Source organism: Bubalus kerabau, chromosome 1 (genome assembly GCF_029407905.1).
Source record: "Bubalus kerabau isolate K-KA32 ecotype Philippines breed swamp buffalo chromosome 1, PCC_UOA_SB_1v2, whole genome shotgun sequence".
Classification (NCBI taxonomy): Eukaryota; Metazoa; Chordata; class Mammalia; order Artiodactyla; family Bovidae; genus Bubalus; species Bubalus kerabau.
This window is the reverse complement of record NC_073624.1, coordinates 78075552-78098485: the sequence shown is the minus strand read 5'-3', so window position 1 is coordinate 78098485 and position 22934 is coordinate 78075552. Positions and strand designations below refer to the sequence as shown.

Genomic DNA, 22934 nt, shown 5'->3' with positions numbered 1-22934 from the left:
TTGGAATAAAGTAGAAAGCCAGGGTTTTATACTGATACAAGAAATAATTGCATAAATTGACATTTTGATGAGGAAGAAGATTTCTCAAAGCACCTCATCCTTTAATATACCTCACAATGTAAGTGACTTTCAGACATCATCTTAATCAAATGATCAGTGAGAACATCATCAATAATAGAACATTTCAAAACTGCATGTCACCTGAAAGGAAGCAAGAGGAAGAGCACAATATCACGTCTGTGGCATCCCTGCCAGAGATACATAACCTAATCTACTCCAGAGAATATCAGAAAAACCTTAGGCCATTTATAGCACAACTAGTTGAGGTTTTTAAAAGGGTTAAAGTCATAAAAGTTAAGGAAAAAGTGAAGAAATGATCTAGATGGAAGGAAACTGAAAAAACATAACAACCAATTTTGACATGTGATTCTGAATTAGACCTTTAGTTAAGAAAAAGTTATGTCACAATTGATAAAATTGCATAGATCTGATGATGAGGTGGTCCTAATTTGTTAATGTTCACCTCCTGATTTGGATGAAGTTTTGAGGTTCTGTAGGATTTACATACTGAAGGATTCAGAACCTTTGGGCACCCTGTTGGCAGTATATTCTCATATTGTTCAGAAAACATAAAAGTCTATCCTGTACTTGCAAATTCGGGAAAGATTGAAATATTTTAATTGCCTTAAAGAGCTGGAAAGATTCTATTCTTTTGAAAGCTATCCTTCAGCAAGAAGAGACAAATAAATGAATAAGTAAAACAAGTTTATCAAATGGTTACAGACTTGAGTCCTGGGGCATTCTCACAGTTGAAAATCAAACAGCAGAGAAACAGCCAGCCAAGAGGGCTAAAAGGAACCATCAATGAGGCAGGATATAAAGAAGGAAAGGCTGAGGAAAAAATATTTTTCTAGAAGTAGGAAGTGGTTCACTCTGTCAAATGCTGCTGAGAGATCACGGAGGATGAACAGAAATCAGGTGATCACTAGAATCAGCCCCAAGGCATCCTGAGAGGAGTCAGGCTGGAGCCCTTTAGAGCTGTGTGAGGACAGCAGTCAGATTAAGAAGAGATGAAAAGAGAAAGGGAGGTGAGGATGTGGAGTGGGTGAATATAGATATCTCACCCCAAAAGTGCTGCTGTAAAAGGGAGTCGAAAATGTTGTAGTTGGAGGGTTATATAGAGTCCATGGAGAGTTCTTTCTAAGATGGAAGGTTACCAGGGCCGTTCATACAGTGATGCAGATCCAGCAAAGAGGGAGAAACTCAGGATGCAGGAAACAGCCTAAACTGGATTAGTAAGAGGGCTGTGATGAAGACGGCATGCGGAGACACTGCCATTGGCAGGAGCAAAGCCCCTTCATCCCAGTGATAAAGGGGAAGGAAGGGAAGGGAGGTTCAGGGAAAGACGTGAACTCTGTTATGGTGGCCAGGAGGGGAGCATTTTGTATGAGTTGCTTCTGTTCTGGCAGTGTAAGGTGAGGCCAGGTCATCTACTGAGAGCAGAGTATGGAGGCTAGTAGCTGGCATGTGTGCTGGACTTTGAAAAGAGAGAAGTAAATAGGGACAATCAGTTTGGAGAGTAGGAAGCAACACAGAAGGATTGCCAAGAAGACATTAAGATGAGCAAGCAGATTTCAGGGCCCATATGAGGTTTATGTTTACAGATTTAAACTGAAGGGAATTCCCTAGCAGTCTGGTGGTTAGGACTCCACATTTTCACTTTTGAGGGTCGGGGTTCAGTCCCCGGTTGGGGAACTAATATCCCACAAGCTGTGCAGCTCAGCTCAAAAAAAATTAAGTGAGATCTGTCAGCATGCCTATGGAGTTTTATTCAGCAATATCTATCTGATGGTGTACAGGTGAGGATGTTTGAATTACTGTGTCAGCTCATTTTTCCCCAAATATATACTTCTGTATTTCTTCAGAAATACTAAATGGCTCTAAACAAAGACAGACAAGGTATGAATTGCAAAGCTTTTAATGAAAATGCATTGTTTTTACAGCAAGCATAAATTTACATTTGTTTAATAGCAATTATTTCAATACTTGCAAACTCATCAGCCTCTGAATCTGTCATAATGCATGAATCTAAGATAATAATATTAAGGAAATGCAACAGCTCACCAAATTCCCCTTTATATTCCTTCATGATCAGCAAGATGCATAAATGATCTTTTTGATTAAGAACTGAATATGCTGGAGATATATTTGATAATTAAGGTTTTAGGCAAATATTCACCAGCATTAGTTCTAATAGCAAACTCAGAAATGTTGTAGGCCTAGTATCAAACAAGTAGCATATTAATACATTTTAAGTCTCTTAAAAGAAAGACCGCAGCTCCTGCTTCTGTAAAACCATTATTTGCTTGACAGAATGATGGTATAAGCTTTCACTCAACTATTACTTTCTTAATGTGAAAAAGAGACAAAATGAGCTGAAGAATGTTAACTCCACAGTTACAGGGTGCAACCCTCAACACAACTGCTGATGTCATGGTCTCGACAGTGACTTTTTCATGCCACCCTGTGGAGAAAGATGAAACAAATGGTACTTAGGCTAAAACATAGCTTCATTGTAATGTACATACTTCAAATCCTTTGGGAGAACAAAATAGTTTATCAGTACATGAAATAGAGTCTACAGACAGATCCGAGTATTGCTATTTATTAACTGGAGACATGTATAGCAAGGACTTCGCATCTACCTCTTCACTGGGGCACAGAATGCCGAACACAAATGGTGAGTCCCGCATAGTCCACAACACAACTGCAGAGTGCATTCCACATTTACTTAATTCCAAAAATAATTTCAAAATATGACAAGGGATTAGTAGAGCCTGTAAAACCTTAAAAACTCTAGAATCCCCTAAAATAAATTGAGGAATAAAAGAATAAGATTCTGAATCACTGAAAATAGATAGTTTCTACGTAATAAATTGTCTAGCATAAACCTAAAGCTGTAATTTTCAGTTCTCAGTAACATACTTGGAAATATTCCCTCGCATCTCTCATAAGTTGGATAAAAGAGCTCTCATCTGGGACTTTCCTGGTGGTCCAGTTGTTAAGGCTCCACCATTCCAATGCTGGGGTTGGGGGTTGATTCTTGGTAGTGGGGTTGGGGTCTAAAATCCCACCTGGCCCGAGGCATTGCCAAAAGCCCCCAGCCCCCCCCATCACCTTTTTTTTTTTTTGGCTCCATCACATGCCAAGTGGTTCCCTGTCCAGTATCCCCTTTGTTGGGAGCAAAAAGGCTCAACCACTGGACACCAGGGAAGTCCCCAGCTCTCCTCTTTAATGCTTAACACATACCATGCTCTGTAACATGAACTTACATACTGTTGTAGGTCCATTATACTTCAAACACAAACATACAAACTCATAGAAAAGGAGGTCAGATATGTGGTTACCAGAAGTAAGAGGCTGAGCGGTGAGGGGTGAGGAATTAGACAAAGGCAGTCAAGGGTACTACAAACTTCTAGGAATAAGAAAAATAAATACTAAGGATGTAATTTGGAATGTGATCAATACAATTAACACTGCTATATGTTATAATGAAAACTGTTGAGAGTAAAGCCTGAGAATTTTGATCACACATATTCTTATATTTCTTTAATTCTGTATCCATATGACATGATGGATGTTCACTAAACATTGTGACAATAATTTCATGATGTATGTAAGTCAAATCATTAGGCTATACTCCCTAAACTTCTACAATGTTGTATGTCGATTACATCTCAATAGAACTGGAAGGAGAAAACAAACAAACAAACAAAAACAACATACCATGCTGTAATGCCTTGCTTGCTGACAATCTTCTTTGCACATGCTACAGCTTTAGCTATGTCATTTTCCATTAATTATGAAAATAAGGTGGTGAGAAATGAAAACAACACAGAAATTTCATGTAAGTTTATTCTCTTAGGTTAATGAAAGAACAACTAAATTCTCTTAGGTTGAGGAAAAAACAACTAAAATTATTTTTTAAGAGTGAGTGTATCTGTGAATGTTGGAAGAAAACTCTTTCCTTATTCCGTCCAATTTGGCATGAAATAAAGCATTCTGTTTCTCATTTTCCAAAGTCATTGGAATCTTTGGAACTATTGAATATGTGATAGAAGCTTCTTTTTCTTACTATGCACCACAAAAACAGAACAAAACAAACAAGCAGAAACTGGTCTAGCAGTTTTTTGCTTAGCAATTCTATTACTGGAAGTTTAACCTAAAGAAATAATAAGAGATGCATCCAAAGATGTGTGTCTTTAAGATGTTTCAAAGCAATTAATAAAAGGAGAAATTATAGCCTAAGTCCTTAACAGTGTGAGTTGGGTAGATAAATTATAGAATATTTATTTAGTGGAATTTATTCATCTTGAAATATAATAAAGATTGGTATTTGTTGATAAAAACAATTTTGTATAATAAAGAACATATTGTAAAGCAGTAAATTTACTACAGTTTCTTTTTATGTGAAATACATTGCTTACATGGTCATATGTGGGACAGATGTGTATATATTGGTGGCTCAGCTGGTAAAGAATCCACCTACAAAAAAAAAAAAAAAAATCCACCTGCAGTGCAGGAGACCTGGGATTGATCCTTGGGTTGGGAAAATCCCCTGGAGAAGGAACATATATCCACTCCAGTATTCTGGCCTGGAGAATTCCATGGATGGTATAGTCCATGGGTTCCCAAAGAGTTGGACACAACTGAGCGACTTTCACTTCACAGATTATAATACAAAATATTTTTTAAAGTAAATTACCTGGTTACAAAAGATATTCTTAGACTAATCTTCTTTATTAGGAATTTTAATGTATAAAAATTTAACAATATAAATTTTAGATTGTTCTCCAATATTTTGTGCACCTAAGATTACATGTTATCTCTATTTCAAAAGAAACTCAGTAGAATATTTATTTCACTCCAAGTAAACAGATGTGTAAATTAACCTGTATGTTAGCAAACAGTAACCTTTTAAGATACCAGCTCTTTAATTTCTTAGTTAAGAAATTAGGAGAAGGATAATAGAGTGTTTATAGAAGTTATGGTGGAATTTTTCTAGGTCCCTAATGAACTCTTCAAGACATTTTCATTTCTACTGAATCTCTGTTCTTATAGGTATAACCAGATGGGGCCTGAGCCATCACTCAACTTCATCTTGTCTTACCGCTGTGGGACACATGACAGCCGTCAACTGCTTTGGGGGTTTTACATCACCATTTGCTGTTGATCTGAAATATCCCATAATCAGTGCTTTCATTGCTAGGATTGTAGTTTGTAGCTTTTGTGTTATAACTGCTTTCCCATTTGGTCAAACACAACCCTGAATAAAAATATTTTTAGATTATAAACAGCAACACAACTAGACTTAGAGTTCATAGCCCAATTAGTTCAATTTAACTAATTCTACTTTAGTAATGACTTATTTATAAGTATAAAGATGTATTTACTTGTGAAATATTTTAACACTTTTGTGTTAAAGGGCTTTTAAGAAAATTCTTTCATTGGCAAATCATTTGGTAATACCAATGAAACGATATATTTTTTTAAATATTAAAAGATGCTCTTCTGCTCCCATCTCTCAGGTAAGATTGAGCCTAGAATAGAAAATCAACAGAATTGTTGAGTGGGTTTGGTTGTTTGATGCAGATGTATACACTAGTGGAAAATACTTTTATTAGGAAAAATGAATATTTTCTGGATGAAAGAAAATTTCTTATGATACCTAGAGGTGAATTTGGGTATCAAATTTAATCCAGACAATAAGAATCATTGAATAGGAAAGACTATGTCATCCATCCATCCATCTAGCCATTGGCTCATTCATTCAAAAATAGTTATGGAGGCGAAATGTCTGAATTCTACCTGACAAATACAGTGATGACATTGACAAATATGGACTAAAATATAAAGTACCTTTTCCTTAGGGAACATCTTGAATTCTATGTAAGAAAATGAAAAATAATTAATGAACTAGAGTCAGAATAATAAAACATCATTACATACTGCATTTCTGGGATCCTCAGATAGATACTGATTGAAAGGAAATAGTTCTTAACTATCCCTGTTGTAAGAGTTCAATGTAAGTTTTAAAAAAACCTTGCTGTTAAAAGCCCAACATCATGGGCTGCTGCTGCTAAGTCGCTTCAGATCAGATCAGATCAGATCAGTCGCTCAGTCATGTCTGACTTTTTGCGACCCCATGAATCGCAGTACGCCAGGCCTCCCTGTCCATCACCAACTCCCGGAGTTCACTGAGACTCACGTCCATCGAGTCAGTGATGCCATCCAGCCATCTCATCCTCTGTCATCCCCTTCTCCTCTTGACCCCAATCCCTCCCAGCATCAGAGTCTTTTCCAATGAGTCAACTCTTCGCATGAGGTGGCCAAAGTACTGGAGTTTCAACTTTAGCATCATTCCTTCCAAAGAAATCCCAGGGCTGATCTCCTTCAGAATGGACTGGTTGGATCTCCTTGCAGTCCAAGGACAGAAGTCGCTTCAGTCGCGTCCAACTCTGTGCGACCCCATAGACGGCAGCCCACCAGGCTCCCTCGTCCCTGGGATTCTCCAGGCAAGAACACTGGAGTGGGTTGCCATTTTCTCCTCCAATGCATGAAAGTGAAAAGTGAAAATGAAGTCTCTCAGTCGTGTCCGACTCTTAGCGATTCCATGGACTGCAGCCCACCAGGCTCCTCCATCCATGGGATTTTCCAGGCAAGAGTACTGGAGTGGGTGCCATTGCCTTCTCGCAACATCATGGGAGGGGGATTGAAAATCTTACAGTCTTACTCAGGCTTGAAGAACCCAACTTCTAAACTGGAAATGGATAGAGTCAGACATCAAGTGCTTGAAAGAGATATCCCAAGTGCTGAGATATATCTTATAGTCAGCCTTCATGTGCCAGCTGGCAAACTTAGTGGTGCTAGAGGAGTACATGGGAACCTGGCATGCTTAGAACGGTATAGGATTTGAACTTCCCATGCCTCAATCCTTCGGCTTGTACATCTGATTCTAAAGGAACAAGCTGATGTAAGTGTACAAACCCTCCAAGAAAGAAAAAAGCCATTCACCCAAAGTCCCTTTCTTATTATTCATTCTCTATTAGTATCTGTTCCACACCTGGCTACCTATTTGGAGGGATGAAGAAGAGTTAACTTACAGAGTCAGAGTTAACTGACTCCCTTATAGCCATCCAATCCAAGTTTCTTCAAAGTTCTGGCAAGCTCACATCTCTCAAAGACCTTGCCCTGGACAGTGACAGAAAGGAGGAGAAGCCCCAGAATAAGGACAGCCTTCACATTGACTGAGAAGCCAGACCTCCAGACTGACCAGGGTGAGCTGGACTTGCTATTTAACATCTTTTCACTTCCCTCTTATATCACTGGTTTGGTCACTCCACCCTCTGAGATATGTGGAAAACAGAAAGAGCTTATTGGTCCACTGACTTAAAAGTTTTCCTTCTTACATTTGAAGAGAGATATTCTGATACTCTAAGAATTAACCTGCAAGAAAATAATGAAATGAGATTGCTTAAAGACATTGCTCAGGAAAAACTGGGATTAGCACTATTGCCAAAAAAAATTTCCTCCTATTTTATTATGAAGTTGAGCAAGTTTAAAGAAAAAAAACCTGAATGAACATTTTACTCAACTGAAAATGAGCTCCCATCTTTGATTAACATGCATTTACATCAAGTCATTTTATATGTCTGCAGTATATTGTCTTTATCTTTTTCACTTAAAATTATTTTATATATACTTTTCACAAAGTATTTCTCCACATCCTCACCAATGCTTATTTTATTTGTTGTTTGGGGTTTTGTTTTATTTTGGCTTTATAATGGCCATCCTAGTGGGTAGGAGATGATATCTCATTTTTAGTTTAATATGAATTTCTCTAGTGATTACTGATGGTGATGAACTTTTCATATGTTTGTTGGCCATTCCAGGGATCAAGCCCATGCCCCCCACAGTGGAAGGCAGAGTCATAACCACTGGACTGCCAGGGAAGTCCCTCTCTTACCCATTCTTTAATCAGGTTCATCGTTTTGGTGTTGAGCTGTTAAGAGTTCTTTATATATGTTAAATATTGCCCTTTATCAGATATATGATTTACAATTTTTCTCCCATTCCACAGTTACTTTTCACTCTGCTGATTATTTACTTTAGTGTGCACAAGTTTTTAAGATATGAACCCACTAATCTATGTTTGCTTTTGTTGCCTGTGTTTTTGGTGTCTTATCCAAGAAATCTTTGCCAGATCCAAGGTCATTAAGTTTTTCTCCTATGTTTGCATCCAGGAGTTTTACAGTTTTAGGAGGAGATGAGGATTGAGTACAGTTTTCAGAAAGAGTATGGCTGCATTCAAGTTTCCTACTTCTAGGTCTCAGAACCGTGAATCAATACATTTGTTGTTTTTGTGGTGCATTGTTACAGCAGTGCTAGGAAGCAAATACAGAGGGTGTCTCCCTTGCCACCTTGTTGCACTGGCTGGTTTCTAAGTAGAAGGTAAAAGGAACTTTGGATCTAGGATGTCACCAATTTCACAGCCTAGTAGTATTCTCCATTTTTACAAAAGAATTCTCTTACATGATTTTTCCCAAAAGGAATGGGCTCTAATTTCATATGCTAACTCACAAATTATCCTGAATAAATAAATATATTTAAGGAGTATATTTGTATATGGAGGCAAATGAACTTCTCCATAGTGTAAGTGGGACCACAATCTAGAAGGCTAGAGTTATAGTGACTTTGTGTCCTTGCTAGAAACAAAGGTTCTTTTGAAGTCAATATATACCATGTTCTGGTAAAAGTTCATTATGCCTTTCAAGTATCCTATGAGGACACACAGGTTTACTATGTGAGAAAAATATGAAATTCCATTGTTAGGACTGTGGAGGCCTTAATGAGATTACTATTCTGGATCTTTACATACACTCACAACTCAAAACCGGCTCACTGGAAGGTGGATATTTTGTAAAAATCTATGCTCCTTGTGGGCCTTCAACTTTGTGTAAGTCAACAAGTGGAAGATGATCTTTCAAATATGGCTTGGCCATTCCTGAATACATCATCATGACCCTTGGTTTGTGTAAGATTCCAGACATCTACCAATTAATAACAACATCCCTTTCCAGTTACTTTCCCATTTCTTTACTCTTTTAAAAACTCGTTTCTCTCCTTCCATTCCCTCCTGAATTCACTCTAATCATCCTTTTATCCTCACCACTCCATTAAAATCATTCAACTCGAAGTCACCAGTGAATTCCAGATGTCAAGCCAAAAGCTCAGATTAGTCTTCATCTCATCAAAACCCTCAGTGGCATGTGACACACTTCATTGCCTGTTTTGTGAAACTTGGCTTCTGAGACACCCAACTTTTCTTTCCCTCTTTCCCTCCCTCCCTCCTTTCTTCCTTCCTCTACTTTCCCTCTTCTTTTTCTCCCTTCTCCTTCCCTGTCTTCCCTCCTTTCTCCCTCCCTCTCTCTCTTCTTTCCCTTCTCACCCTTTTCCTTTCTTCCTTGGTTCTCTTACCTCATAAGCTTCTGCCTCTGCCTTTTTAATTGCATCATTCTATTTCCCCTTTTTCTAGGCATAGGAGCTCCCTATGGTTCAGGCTGATGACATTTTTTCTTTATCCATCAACAATCTCCTGGTGATCTCACCTGGTCCCACTGCTTTAAACACTATCTGGGCACTGATAACCTTGCACAATTATATTTCCAACCATTAAATTGTCCCAGAATTCCAGACTCAGTTCAGTTCAGTCACTCAGTCATGTTCGACTCTTTGTGATCCCATGCAGCATGCCAGGCTTGCCTGTCCATCACCAACTCCCAGAGCTTGCTCAAACTCACATCCATCAAGTAGGTGAATTCCAGATATATACATCCAAATGAGTACTTGATGTTTCCATTTGGTAGTCTAATCATTTTCTCAAACCCAACATACTCAATAAGAAAATTTTGGACTTCCCTGGTGGCCCAGTGGTTAAGAATCCATCTGCCAATGCCGGGAACATGGGTTCTATCCGTGGTCCAGGAAGATCCCACATGCTGTGAGGCAACTAAGCCCATGCAGCACAACTAGAGAGTATCCCCCACTCATTGCAACCAGGGGAAGCTTGAGCACAGCAGTGAAGACCCAGCACAGCCAAAATAAAATAAACAGATAAATAAATCTTTCTTAGGTCAAAAACTATAGAGACATCCTTGATTTCTTTCTCTCACATTCACCTTTTGTCCATCAACAAACGAAGTTGGCTCTACCTTTAAAATATACTCAGTCTTACTTCCTCTCTACTGCTATTATCTCAGTCAAGCCACTTTAATTTCTCTCCCATTGATTCATAGTTCTGGGACCTAAAAGTAGGAAACTTGAATGTAGCCATAATCTTTCTGAAAACTGTACTCAATCCTCATCTCCTCCTAAAACTGTAAAACTCCTGGATGCAAACATAGGAGAAAAACTTAATGACCTTGGATCTGGCAAAGATTTCTTGGATAAGACACCAAAAACACAGGCAACAAAAGCAAACATAGATTAGTGGGTTCATATCTTAAAAACTTGTGCACACTAAAGTAAATAATCAACAGAGTGAAAAGTAACTGTGGAATGGGAGAAAAATTGTAAATCATATATCTGATAAAGGGCAATATTTAACATATATAAAGAACTCTTAACAGCTCAACACCAAAACGATGAACCCGATTAAAGAATGGGTAAGAGAGGGACTTCCCTGGCAGTCCAGTGGTTATGACTCTGCCTTCCACTGTGGGGGGCATGGGCTTGATCCCTGGGATGGCCAATAAGCATATGAAAAGATCATCATCAGTAATCACTAGAGAAATTCATATTAAACTAAAAATGAGATATCATCTCCTACCCACTAGGATGGCCATTATAAAGCCAAAATAAAACAAAACCCCAAACAACAAATAAAATAAGCATTGGTGTGGATGTGGAGAAATTGGAATCCTTGGATCCTGCCAGTAGTATAAACAGAATAATACTGTGTGAATTCTTCTGTGACTTGCTTCTTCCAGTCAACATAATTTTATGATTCATTTAAGTCATAGTGTGCTGTTAGAGTTCTTGTCTTTTCAGCCTGTATAGTATTTCATTATATAGATGTCCTACTATTTATCTCCTCTAATAATGGTGAATATCTGAGCTGTTCCCAGTTTTTTGCTGTTAGAAATAATGTTGCTGTATGCATTATTGCAAATGCCCCCAAGTGCAAAGATGCAAGCTTCCCTGAAGGGTATATGGACATTTACTTTACTTAGAACTGATTAAACTTTTTTGGGAGGTCAACCTAGCAGGTATGAAATGGCACCTGTGATTTCAATGTGCATTTCTTAGATTACTGATGAAGTTGGATATCATTTTTATATTTATGGACTATTTGTGTGTGTGTGAAATATCAGTTCATGTCTGTTGCTCATTTTCCTACTGGATTTCTGTCATTCTCTTATAGATCTGTAGTTTATTATATATACTTGATATTAATCCTTTGTCACTTTTGTATGTTTCAAGTATGTTTCCCCATTTTAGGGCTTGTCTTTTCTCTGCCTTTGTGGTATCTTCTAATGAATAGAAGTTCTTACTTTATTCACATTTATCAATCTTTCCTGTTATGATTTGTACTTGTATATTAAAAAATTCTTCCTTAATCTGAGGTCATAAAATTGTTTTCTATATTTTCTTCTTAATAGTCTAGCTTTGCCTCTCCCATTAAGTCCACATTAATCCACCTAGAACTGATATTTATGTGTAGTATTAGGTAAAGATCTCATTTTTGTATTTCAGTGTAATCCATAGCAATTTCCATCTTAGCATAAACTCTAGTTTTCATATACATATGGTTTCTGGTACCTCTGTATTTTTCCATGGCCTATTTATTTATTCTTGTAGAAAGTCTGCACTATCTTATTATAGGCCTTCATATGTGATGGAGCAACTCTTCCCCAGTCTCTTTCTTCATTTACTTTCAATTCCACATAAAGTTTAGAACTAGATTGTCATATCCAGTAAGATTTGAAAACCCTCTTGGAATTTTAATAGGCTTTGCATTAATGCTAAGTCACTTTGGAGGGAATTGTCACACTTACTACATTAAACTTTCCTGTTCATGAACTTGGTATGTCTGTTGACTTTGGGTCTATATTAGTGCCTCCGTTAAAGGTTTAAAACTTTCTCCAAAAGGGCTTGAACTCTTTATTAGATTTAATACTAGCTACTTTATATCTGGTTTCTATACCGTTGTGTTCACAAAGTTTTCTAACCTGTTGATCCTGATGCTTTATCTATGGAGTCTTTCACGCCGTCTCCCGTCTTCTGTAAGTAATCGCCACTAAGTCCCCCATCACATGCTCTAGATTGGCTCTTCTGAGCCTAAGTGGATTACTGCTTTGCTACTGAATCTTCCTAAATTTCTTTCCGCACCTGTAAATTGAGGAACTCCAATGGAATTGATTTGATGCTTACATTAAAAATACCACATGGGAAAGTGGCCAGGATGTCCCTTCAACTGCTTTCTTCCAAGACAACACACGGTTTTCTTTCTTTGTGTGCTCATGGAATTTTGCACATTGTAGTAATTTTGAGTATTTGTTGGGTATAAATTATTTCTTGACTCTCAAAGGACAGAAAGAATATTCCTTGACTCATATCCCCTTTCCAAATGTCATGTATAGCATCAGAGTGGGCACTCAAATGCCAAAAAAAAAATAGGCTCTTTCACCTAGGGATAAAAACAAAACAGGTACTATGTAACTAAGTAAAATTAAGTCCACACTCTTACACCTACCATGAGAAATCTATTCAGAATGACATTAGAATTCTATACTCTTCAAAGAGATGTTAAATATATTTCCCAAATAATCTATATATAAATGCAAAATATGTAGGTACAAAACTCCTTTCCTTCAAATGACTCTTTTTATGAGCATTGAGCAAATTTAGAAATATTTTCAGTATAAACATAAAAAGGTTTTATTAACTGCTTTCATCAGAAGAATGAGAATATTATTTTCCTCACCATCTGAACTTTGGGTTTGACTGTACTGCTGTGACTTAGGAGGAACAATGGATTAGAAAAGAATCTTTCAGATCTTTCTTGGATGAGAGCTTGGCTTGGATTTTTCTGTTCTTGAGTTCGCACTTAATTGGTTATATTACTTGGGGTGTGAATGCATATACTTAACTGTTTCCTCTATTACAAGATGAAACTACTGAAGTATTATGACTTACCCTTTTCTTTCTTACAAAGTTATCACTAGATGGCAGTACACTAATATTTTTAAATACCTAAAATATTTTAAAATGTTAAAGAGTTTAAGCTACTGTAAAAAAAAATCACAAAATATTTTAAAAGATACCAGCTTTTACCACTAAAATAAATATATTTTAAAGCACCCATTATTGAAAAAGCTGTGGGAAAATATGCATCTTCACGTATAGATGTGGTGAAAGTCAGAGAGCAACTTCGTGTATCAAAAAATTTCAATTGTTCATACTTATTAAATCAAGCACCACAAGAAACTACTTTTTGGAAAAGATATGCATTTAGATTTACTTGTAAGGATATCATTAGAGTATCCTTTATACAAGTCAGAAATCTAGTGGAATAACCTGAGTACCCAATTATAAGAACTTTACACAGCCTAGCTATACAGTCTTTCTATAAAACTGACTTATTCACACATTTAAGTCCAGAAACTTCTGCTTACTAATTACATTCCATCAGACTCAGGCATGTGTTCCTAAACTATAGCAATAGTACTTTTTCCAGTGATTTCATGGCTTGGTATTATGGAAACCAACAAAATACAACTATGAACACAATTGGTTCAAAGAAAACTTTGTTAAATACTTTAGAAAGACTGGCTAAAGATGAGTTACTTTTTTTTTTTCTTTTTCTATTTTTTTAAATTTTATTTTATTTTTAAACTTTACAATATTGTATTGGTTTTGCCATATATCAACATGAATCCACCCCAGGTATACACATGTTCCCCATCCTGAACCCTCCTCCCTCCTCCCTCCCTGTACCATCCCTCTGGGGAGAATGGCATTGAAAGATGAGTTACTTTAAAATTCACGGTTGTGCTTGCCTCTGCAGCAAATACACAAAAATTGGAAGGATACAGAGAAGATTAGCATAGATATCTCATCCCAGAAGTGTTCCTATAAAAGGGAGCAGAGAATGATGTTGTCCTTGGAGGGTTATGTAGAGTTCTTGGAGAGTTCTTTGAAGACAGACGTTTATCAGGGCACTTTGCATGGTGATAAAAATCATCCAGCAAAGAGGGAGAAACTCAGATGCAGAAAATACTCAGCTTGAAGTGGAGTAGTAAGAGGGCTGTGATGAAGATTGCCTGTGGAAAAAATAAATGCTGGAAAGGATGTGGAGACAGGGGAACCCTCCTACACTGTTGGTGGGAATATAAATTAGTAAAGTCACTATGGAGAACAGTATGGAAGTTCTTAATAAAACAAAAATAGAGCAACTGTTTTTGTTTTTCAGTTGCGAAGTCATGTCCGACCCTTTGCAGCCCCGTGGACTGCAGCAGGCCAGGGTTCCCTGACCTTCACTGTTTTCTGGAGTTTGCTCAAACTCATGTCCATTGAGTCAATGATGCCATCCAACCATCTCATCCTCTGTTGCCCCTTTCTTCTCCTGCCCTCGATCTTTTCCAGCATTTCAGGGTCTTTTCCAATAAGCTGGCTCTTCACATCAGGTGGCCAAAGTATTGGAGCTTCAGCTTCAGCATCAGTCCTTCCAATGAATATTCGGGATTGATTTCTTTTAGAATTGACTGCTTTGATCTCCTTGCAGTCCAAGGGAGTCTCAAGGGTCTTCTCCAACACCACAGTTTGAAAGCATCAGTTCTTCAGTACTCATCCTTCTTTGTGGCCCAACTCTCACGTCCATACATGGTTACTGGAAAAACCATAGCTTGGACTATGTGAACCTTGGTTGTGATGGTTCAAGCAAAGTGATGTCTCTGCTTTTTAATATGCTGTCTAGGTTTGTCATAGCTTTTCTTCCAAGGAACAAGCATCTTTTAATTTCATGGATGCAGTCACCATCCAAGGTGATTTTGGAGCCCAATAAAATGAACTCTGTCACTATTTCTGTTTTTTCCCCATCTATTTGCCATGAAGTGATGAGACCAGATGCCATTATCTTAGTTTTTTAAATGCTGAGTTTTAAGTCTGCTTTTTCACTCTCCTTTTTCACCTTCATCAAAAGGATCTTTAGCTCCTCTAGCTTTCTGCTATTAGAGTGGTGTCATCTGCATACCTGAGGTTATTAATATTTCTCCCAGCAATCTTGATTCCAGCTTATGATTCATCCAGCCCAGCATTTCACATGATGTACTCTGCATAAAAGTTAAATAAGTAGACTGAATGATATACAGCCTTGATGTACTCCTTTCTCAATTTTTAACTAGTCCATTTTTCCATATCTGGTCTTAACTGTTGCTTCTTGATCTGCATACAGATTTCTCAGGAGGCAGGTAAGGTGGTCTGGTATTCCCATCTCTTGAATTTTCCACAGTTTGTTGTGACTCACACAGTCAAAGGCTTTCACATGGTCAATGAAGCTGAAGTAAATGTTTTTCCGGAATTTTCTTGCTTTTCCTATGACCCAATGAATGTTGGCAATTTGATCTATGGTTCCTCTGCCTTTTCTAAATTCAGCTTGTACATCTGGAAGTTCTTGGTTCACATACTGTAGAAACCTAGCTGGAAGGATTTCAAGCATAACCTTACTAGCATGTGAAATGAGTACAACTTTACAATAGTTTGAACATTCTTTGGCATTGCCCTTCTCTGAGATTAGATTGAATACTGACCTTTATCAGTCTTGTGGCCACTGCTGTGTTTTCCAAATTCACTGGCATATTGAGTGCAGCACTTTAACAGCATCATCTTTTAGGATTTGATATAGCTCAGCAGAAATTCCATCACCTCCACTACCTTTGTTCCTAAGGCCCACTTGACTTCACACTCCAGGATGTATGTCTCTAGGTGAATGACCACACCATTGTGGTTATCCAGGTCATTAAGACCTTTTTTGTATAGTTTTTCTGTGTATTCTTGCCACTTCTTCTTAATATCTTCTGCTTCTGTTACTACTTACCTTTTCTGTCCTTTATTGTACCCATCTTTGCATGGAATGTTCCCTTGGTATCTCTATTTTCTTGAAGAGATCTCTAATATTTCCCATTCTATTGTTTTCCTCTATTTCTTTGCATTGTTCATTTAAGGCTTTCTTATCTCTCCTTGCTCTTCTTTGGAACTCTGCATTCAGATGGGTATATCTTTCTCTTTCTCCTTTGCCTTTCACTTTTCTTTTCTCAACTATTTGTAAGGCCTCCTCAGACAACCATTTTGCCTTCTTTCATTTTATTTTCTTGGGGATAGTTTTGGTAACTGCCTCTTGTACCTGCATCCATATTGCTCCAGGCACTCTGTCTATCAGACCTAATCCCCTGAATCTATTTGTCATTTCCACTGTAAGATCATAAGGGATTTAATTTAGGTCCTACCTGAATGGCCTAGTGGTTTTCCCTACTTTCTTCAATTTAAGTCTGAGTTTTGCAATAGGGAGCTCATGATCTGAGTCATAGTCAGCTTCAGGTCTTGTTTTTGCTGACTGTACAGAGCTTCTCCATTTCAGCTGCAAAGAATATAATCAATCTGATTTCAGTATTGACCATCTGGTGATGTCCTTGTGTAGAGTCATCTCTTTTGTTGTTGGAAGAGAGTGTTTGCTAAGACCAGCTCGTTCTCTTGGCAAAACTCTGTTAGCCTTTGCCTTGCTTCATTTTTTACTCCAAGGCCAAATTTCCTGTATGACCACATCCAATTTACCTTGATTCATGGATGTAACATTCCAGGCTCTTATTCAATATTGCTCTTTACAGCGTTGGACTTTACTTTCACCACCAGACACATCCAGAACTGGGTGTCATTTCTGCTTTGGCTCAGCCTCTTCATTCTTTCTGGAGCTATTCCTCCAGTATTTCCAGTAGCATATTGGACACCTATTGACCTCAGGGGCTCATCTCTCAGTGTCTTATCTTTTTGCCATTTCATCCTGTTCATGGGGTTCCAAAGCAAGAATACTGAAGTGATTTGCCATTCTCTTTTCCAATGGACCACGTTTTGTCAGAACTCCACACCATGACCCATCCATAAGACCATGCAATCCCACTCTGGGCATATATCCAGAGAAAAACATTATCTGAAAATAATCACACACCCCAATATTCATTGCAGGATTGTTTACAATAGCCAAGACATGGAAACAACCTAAATGTCCACCAACAGAGGAACAGATAAAGAAGATGTGGTGCATATATACAATGAAGTATTAGCCATAAGCAAGAATGAAATAATGCTATTTGTAGCAACATAGATGGACCTAGAGAGTGTCATACTGAGTGAAAGTAAGCCAGACAGAGAAGGAGCAATATCATATAGCACCTTATATGTGGAATCTAAAAATAAATGATACAAATGAACTTACCAAACAGAAAGAGACTCGCTGACTTAGAGAATGAGCTTATAATTGCCCTGGGGAAGGATGAGGGTAGGGATAGTTAGAGAGTTTGGGATGGATATGTACACACCGCTTTATTTAAAATGGATAACCAACAAGAACCTACTGTAGAGTCCATGGAACTCTGCTCAGTGCTAAGTGGCAGCTTGGATGGGAGGAGGGTTTGGGGGACATGTACATGTATGGCTGTATCCCTTCGCTGTTCATCTGAAACTATCACAACATTGTTTGTTAATCAGCTGTATCCCAACACAAAATAAAAAGTTAAAAAAAAAAAAAAAGACTGCATGTGGATACACTGCCATTGGCAGGAACAAAAGCCCTTCATCCCAGTGAAAAAAGGCTAAGGAAGGGAGGGTGAGCCCAGGGAAAATGTGAGCTTTATATGGTAGCCAGGAGCAGAGAATTTTGTATCAGTTGCTTCTGTTCTGGCAGTGTAAAGTGAGGCCAGGTTATCTACTGAGAGCAGAGTGTGGAAGGCCAGTGGTTGGCATGTGCGCTGGGACTTTGAAATGAGAGAAGTAAATGGTAAATGAGACTTTGAAATGAGAGAAGTAAATGGTAAATGGGACTTTGAAATGAGAGAAGTAAAATGGCAGCCATTTTGAAGAGTCAGGACACCAACACTGAAGGATTGCAGAGAAGTGACTAAGACAACCAGGCAGACTTGAAAGGCCATTTGAGATTTGTGGTTATGAATTTAATGTGAGGGAAACTCCCTCGGGGTCTGGTGGTTAGGACCCCAGCTTTCACTGGTGAGGGTGGGGGTTCAATCTCTGGTCAGAGAACTAAGATCCCCCAAGCCAGTGGCATGGCCAAAAGTACAAAAATAAATAAATAAAGTGAGATCTGTGAACATGCTTATGAATTTTTCTGCAGCCATATCCATCTTCTTTGGTACAGGTAAGGAGGTAGGAAATACCAAGTGTCACATCATTTTTTCCTAAGATATACATAGGCATTTTTTCAGAGACACTAAATCGCTCTGAACAGAAAAAGACAAGATATGAATTGCAAAGATTTATTGAAAATGTTTAGCATGCATGATTTCATACCTGTGATTAATTAGCAATGATTTCAATATTTGCAAAATTATCTGCCTCTGAATTCAGTCATAAGGCATTAATCTAAGCAAATAAAATTAAGAGAAAGCAACAATTTATCTAATCCTTCTTTATATTCTTTCATGATAAGCAAGATGCATAAATGAGTTTTTTAAAAGGCTTAAAATACATTGATAAATAAATTCTGAGTTTATTCCTAAAGTTGTGTAAATGCAGCATTTCTAAGAAAACATCTAATTCAAAGGTCACACTTTATGAAAACAAAATCCTTAGGGCAGGCTGTTTTCATTTTTAGCTATTTGGCATTCTGCTTCCTTTTAAATTTTATATTGCCCAACAAGAGTAGTTATCTTTTACTGTTTTTAGAGACAACTCCACAGATGAAGGTGTCACAGGCTTACACAGGTGGGATTTTTGCCTAAGATCAATTTGTTTAATATAACAAAAAGGTATTCTTTTGTTATATTTATATTGAGTATTGAGGAGTACTTGCATCATTCAAGATTACGTCTGGGTTATTTAATTAAGAAATGAATGTACTGGAGATATATTTGATAATCAACATTTTAGACAAATATTCACTAGCTTAAGTCAATTAACAAACTTAAATATACTCTAGGCTAATATCAAACAATAAACACATGAGGCAAACATTAAGCCTCTTAGAAGGAAGACCGCATGCTTCTGCTTCTGTAAAAACATTATTTGTTTGAAAGAATGGTAGCATAAACTCCCACTCAACTATTATTTCCTTAATATGAAAAAGAGATGAAATAAGCTGAAGAAAGAAAGCGCCACTGCTAGACTCTGCAATCCTGAACATAACTCCTGAGATCTCGGTTTCGACACTTGTCTTTCCATGCCACCCTGTATAGAAAGATGAAACAAATGGTAATATGGTTAAAGCGAGTACATCAAGGTTGTATATTGTCACTCTGCTAATTTAACTTATATGCAAAGTATATCATGTGAAATTCCAGGTTGGATGAAGCACAAGCTGGAATCAAGATTGCCAGGAGAAATATCAATAACCTCAGATATGCAGATGATACCACCCTTATGGCAGAAAGTGATGAAGAACTAAAGAGTCTCTTGATGAAAGTGGAAGAGGAGAGTGAAAAAAGTTGGCTTAAAACTCAACACTCAGAAAAGTAAGATCATGGCATCCAGTCCCATCACTCCATAGTATATAGATCAGAAAACAATGGAAACAGTGAGAGACTTTATTTTGAGGGGCTCCAAAATCACTGCAGATGGTGACTGCAGCCATGAAATTAATAGACACTTGCTCCTTTAAAGAAAAGCTATGACCAACCTCAACAGCATATTAAAAAGCAGAGACATTACTTTGCCAACAAAGGTCCATCTAGTCAAAACTATGGTTTTTCCAGTAGTCATGTATGGATGTTAGAGTTGGACTATAAAGAAAGCTGAGTGCTGAAGAATTGATGCTTTTGAACTATGGTGTTGGAGAAGATGCTTGAGAGTCCCTTGGACTGCAAGGAGATCCAACCAGTCCATCCTAAAGGAAATCAGTCCTGAATATTCATTGGAAGGACTGATGCTGAAGCTGAGACTCCAATACTTTGTCCACCTGATGCAAAGACCCTGATGCTGGGAAAGATTGAAGGTGGGAGGAGAAGGGGACGACAAAGGATGAGATGGTTGGATGTCATCACTGATGCGATGGACGTGAGTTTGAATAGGCTCTGGGGAGTTGGTGATGGACAGGGAAGCCTGGCATGCTGCAGTCCATGGGATCTCAAAGAGTCGGACAGGACTGAGTGACTAAACTGAATTGAAAGCTGAATTTGGGTATCAAACTAGAAACCAGACAACAAGAATCAAAGATTAGGAAAAACTATTTCAACTATCCATTCATCTAGCCATTGGCTCATTCATTAAAAAATAGCTATGGAAAGGATATGTCTGAATTCAACCTGAAAAATACAGTGATGACATTGACAAATATGGACTAAAGTACAAAAAAACTTTTCCTTAGAGCACACCTTGAATTCTGTGGCAGAAAATGAAAAATAATTAATGAACTAGAGTCAGAATTTAAAAATGATGTTTTATGCTGCATTTCAGGGATCCTTGTGCCAATATTGATTGAGGAGAAATCAATCAATTTTTGAGAGTTCAATGTAATTTTGAAAAAAACTTTGCTGTTAAAAGCCAACATCATGGTAGGAAGATTAAAAATGAGAAAAGTAGTACCTTACTCAGGCTTACAGAACCCAAGTTCCAAACTGGAAATGGCTGAAGTCAAACACTAAGGGCTGACAGACACATTCCAGGTGCTCAAATGTATCTTATGTAATAGTCAGCGTACATGTGCCAGCTGGCAAATTTAGTGGCAATAGATGGGGAAACAGTGGAAACAGTGTCAGATTTTATTTTTTGGAGCTCCAAAATCACTGCAGATGGTGATTGCAGCCGTGAAATTAAAAGATGCTTACTCCTTGGAAAGAAAGTTATGACCAACCTAGATAGCATATTCAAAAGCAGAGATGTTGCTTTGCCAACAAAGGTCCATCTAGTCAAGGCTATGATTTTTCCAGTGGTCATGTATGGATGTGAGAGTTGGACTGTGAAGAAAGCTGAGTGCCAAAGAATTGATGCTTTTAAACTGTGGTGTTGGAGAAGACTCTTGAGAGTCCCTTGGACTGCAAGGAGATCCAACCAGTCCATTCTAAAGGAGATCGGTCCTGGGTGTTCTTTGGAAGGAATGAGGCTAAAGCTGAAATTCCAGTACTTTGGCCACCTCATGCGAAGAGTTGACTCGTTGGAAAAGACTCTGATGCTGGGACAGATTGGGGGCAGGAGGAAAAGGGGACAACAGAGGATGAGATGGCTATATGGCATCACCGAATCGACGGACGTGAGTTTGAGTGAACTCTGGGAGTTGGTGATGGACAGGGAGGCCTGGCATGCTGCAATTCATGGGTTGCAAAGAGTCGGACATGACTGAGTGACTGAACTGAACTGAGAGGAGTACATGGGGACCTGGTATGCTTAGAATGTTGTAGAATTTGACCCTTTCATGCCTCAATCCTTCACTTGATACATTTGATTCTAAAGGAACAAGTCAATGTTTTGAATAATTGTAAGTGTACAAACCCACCAAGAAAGAAAAAAACCATTTGTTCAAAGTCCCTTTCTTATTATTCATCTTCTATTAGTATCTGTTCCACACATGATTACCTGTTTGAAAGGAGAAAGAGGAGTTAACTTACAATTTGCCAGACTGACTCCCCTAAAGCCATCCATTCCAAGTCTTTTCAGAGTTTTGGCAAGCTCACATCTCTCAAAGACCTTGCCTTGGACAGGGACAGAAAGGAGGAGAAGCCCCAGAATAAGGAGAGCCTTCATGTTGACTGAGAAGCCAAAAGTCCAGGCTGACCAGGGTGAGCTGGTCTTGGTATTCAACATCTTTTCACTTCCCTTTTATCTGACAGGTTTGGAAGCTCCACCCTTTGAGACATGTGGTAAATAGGAAATGCTTATTGGTCCACTGACTTTAAATTTTTTCTTTCTTATGTCTGAAGAGGGACATTCTGATGTCCTAAGAACTAATCTGCAAGAAAATTATGAAATGACATTGTTTAAAGACATTGCTCAGGAAGAATTTGGCACTATTGCTAAAGAGGAACTTCCACCTATTTTATTATGAATTCCAGTTCAGTTCAGTTCAGTCGCTCAGTCGTGTCCGATTCTTTGCGACCCCGTGAATCGCAGCATGCCAGGCCTCCCTGTCCATCACCAACTCCCAGAGTTCACTCAAACTCACATCCATCGAGTCGGTGATGCCATCCAGCCATCTCATCCTCTGTCATCCCCTTCTCCTCCTGCCCCCAATCCCTCCCAGCATCAGAGTCTTTTCCAATGAGTCAACTCTTCGCATGAGGTGGCCAAAGTACTGGAGTTTCAGCTTTAACATCATTCCTTCCAAAGAACACCCAGGACCGATCTCCTTTAGAATGGACTGGTTGGATCTCCTTGCAGTCCAAGGGACTCTCAAGAGTCTTCTCCAACACCACAGTTCAAAAGCATCAATTCTTCAGCGCTCAGCTTTCTTCACAGTCCAACTCTCACATCCATACATGACCACTGAAAAAAAGTAGCCTTGACTAGATGAACCTTTGTTGGCAAAGTAATGTCTCTGCTTTTCAATATGCTATCTAAGTTGGTCATAACTTTTCTTCCAAGGAGTAAGCATCTTTTAATTTCATGGCTGTGGTCACCATCTGCAGTGACTTTGGAGCCCCCAAAAATAAAGTCTGACA

At 38.2% G+C, this 22934-nt stretch overlaps 1 pseudogene; it reads right to left on the bottom strand.

Annotated features, from left to right (window-relative positions):
* Window positions 1–2117: 2117 nt before the first annotated feature.
* LOC129651557 (lysozyme C-2-like) lies at window positions 2118–22691 on the bottom strand (annotated as a pseudogene).
* Window positions 22692–22934: the final 243 nt, after the last annotated feature.